We start from the raw sequence: 2788 nt of genomic DNA on the forward strand, positions 1-2788 counted from the left end.
GCCCGCGGTGGGCTCTGAGAAAGCACGTGTCACCAGCAGGCAGAGCCAGGGAGCACCACTCACCCCCGACCAACTCAGAAATGTCCGCCCGGTTACCCCAAACCGGGCCCCAGTGTGCAGAGCGAGGGCAGCCCCCTGGAGCCGTCCTTCCCAGGGACTTGTTAAGGAAGAGCTGACCAGGAGCAGTGTCACGGCCGTTTCATGGTGCTGGGCGGGGGGCCATCATCTGGTGGGCAGCTCTGCCCATCCATCCGCCCATCCATCCCCCGTCCATCCGTCCCCCTACAGCCGGGAAGGCCGGCGGCGGCTCCTCTCACACACGGGCCCATGCTCTCCCCGCCAGGGCCCCTGCCTGGCTCCTTGCCTCCTGCGCTGAGTCCCAGGGGCTTCCCTGGAAAGAGCACCTGAGCCCTGTGCTCCCGGCACTGCCCCGGGGCCTTGAGTTCCTTGCAGAAAACACGCCCCGTTCTCCCGCTGGGCCTCAGGCATTCTCCCCCAGGCTGGCTCCTCTCCAGGAGGAGTTGGCGGCCTTTAATCCATCTGGAATTGCTCTGGAGGACTGGATTTGAGTCCATGGGTCTCTCCAGCAGTGATTGATCCTAACCCTTCAGGAGACCGTTCAGTCCTCCCCGCCGCAGTCTGTGCAGAGTCCCCGATGCCGGGTCTTCTGAGACTCTCCTTTCCTGCATGTCTTTGTCCCGTTCCTGTCACTTTAACAGCACTTCCTGACAGATGTGCTTCTCACTGAAATTCTTCTAAAAATCTTCTCAGCTGTTTCCACGTTTTTCTTGCACATTAACTGCTGTATCCTGTTGCTGAATTCCATGAAAAGTCTTGTTTTCGGGTTTAACCGGATTGATTCTCACACATACAAGTTTGAAGAGAAAGGACATATTTTAACAGATTATTACCAACAGTGCCGATGAGCAGTCACGTCGCTTCTTGCGTTAAAGTTAAATCTTCTGTGGAGGAGACACCCCCCAGGGTGAAAACTCGGGGAGGCCAGAGGGTCGACCCCGGGGAGCCCTGCGCCCGGGACCAGCCTTGCCCCTTACCCCACCCACCCGCCGGGCACCCACAGACGGTCGGCAGGAGGGACCTGAGCCATCTTGAAAAGGTTAATCTTTTGCTGTTAAACGCCTTCAGAAAAACGCGCCTCAGGGAACCTGCATGGTGTCCCATCAGGAGTGGGGTGTGGCCCCCGGGTCGCCCACCTCCGGGGGGCCCCGAGCTCAGCCCACCCTCCCCAGGAAAGGAGAGGAGGCGAGCCCCACCCCCTCCCCACCCTGCCTCCGGAGCCCAGCGGGCAGCTGGGAGCAACACACACGGGAACCACCACCTTGCTCTCTAAAAAGCCCCCAACCTGCTCCACTCACAGCAGCCCCCACGGTCCCCGCCTCGACCACTGGCTGCACGAGACTGGGGGGGATAGGGGCTTCCCGTGCCCTCCAGCCTTGTGCTGGGCAGCCCCACCACCCTGCGGAGAGGCCCCAAGGCCCCCAGGGTCAGCTTCTGGCCTCTGACTCCCGCCCCGCCCAGGGGGGCTGCCTCTAAAGGAAGACCTGGGGGCGACCCTCAGTGCCCCGGGTCAGGGGGCCCCAGGTCAGGGTGTCCGGGTCAGGAGGCCCTGGGTCAGGGGACTGGCAGCGAGTGGTGACCCCTGCAGGGACCTGGGACCACCTCCCGCCAACATACGACCTCATGCCACTCCAACGCCTCACTTTTCTTTCCCTCTTTGTATTTATTAACTTTTTAAGGAAAACTGAACCGAGGCAAAGCTTCCGCTTGATCTGCTGAAGGGAGGAAGCAGGCGTACCTTAAATGTCACACGCCTACACTCTTTGTCCTGATGGCCTGTCACCTGTTTATTAAGAAGCCCAGGAGCAGGGTCCCAGAGAAAAGCCCTGAACTCAGGCAAACCCTCTGCCCTTGGGCGTCGCCCTGCCACGGTGTCGGTTTGCACGTCACACGGGAGTGCGGTGACGGACATGGCTCAGACGCAGGACACGGGCCGGAGCACCCAGATCCCACACGTTCTCTAGCCAGCGTTTCTGCTCAATCTTGTTTTTAAAGAACCTGCCCTGTTCCTGCGGTGGGAAAGGCCAGGGTGCCATGCTTTCTGGGACCCCCCACGCTCTGGAAGAGGCCGGGCGGCGCTGGGGGGGCCACAGCCCGCTCCTGCTCCTGGGGGTGGGAGGCGGCCACAGCCGGGGGCAGAGGGATGTGCAGGGTCAGCCCGGGTGTGGGCTCTGGACCCTACCGGGGTTTCCCCAGAGGCCCGAGGTGCCGAGCAGGAGATGGAAGGGCTGGTGAAGCGGGAGCCCGGCTGACGGACCCGAGGGTCGTCACCAGAGGACAGATGGACCCGGTGATCGCCACCGGGGGACGGACGGGCCCAGAGGTCGCCGCCAGGGGACAGACGGACCTGGGGGTCCTCAACAGTGGACAGATGGACCCGGGGATCGCCACCGGGGGACGGACGGGCCCGGGACCAGGAAGCAGGATAAACAGCCGACACAGAACTGGGTGAGCAGACAACTGGCCCATTTGGGGGTAATTTCCTTTTATACAAGATAACAGATTTCAGATTTACTATCGGACTGAATCAACTTTGAGAAGCTCAGGGGTTTGCAGGGAGAGAGGCTGCGTTGGGCAGCCTTCCTGGAACCCGGCCCCGTGGCTTCTCTCGTGACGGCCGTGGTGACTGGTGACGGATTTCATCAGCTTGTCTCGTCGTGTAATTCTATCATTAAAACCCTAAACTTTATCATATTTCCTTGCCCCGCTC

The 2788-nt window shown here is 61.2% G+C and overlaps 1 protein-coding gene across 1 annotated transcript in view; it reads right to left on the minus strand.

The window, feature by feature from the left end:
* INPP5A (inositol polyphosphate-5-phosphatase, 40kDa) overlaps positions 1–2788 on the minus strand; it is a 109579-nt gene that overhangs the window by 28493 nt on the left and 78298 nt on the right. The gene's annotated exons all lie outside the window — the stretch shown is intronic.

Source organism: Bison bison, unplaced genomic scaffold (genome assembly GCF_000754665.1).
Source record: "Bison bison bison isolate TAMUID 2011002044 unplaced genomic scaffold, Bison_UMD1.0 scf7180017864456, whole genome shotgun sequence".
Classification (NCBI taxonomy): domain Eukaryota; kingdom Metazoa; phylum Chordata; class Mammalia; order Artiodactyla; family Bovidae; genus Bison; species Bison bison.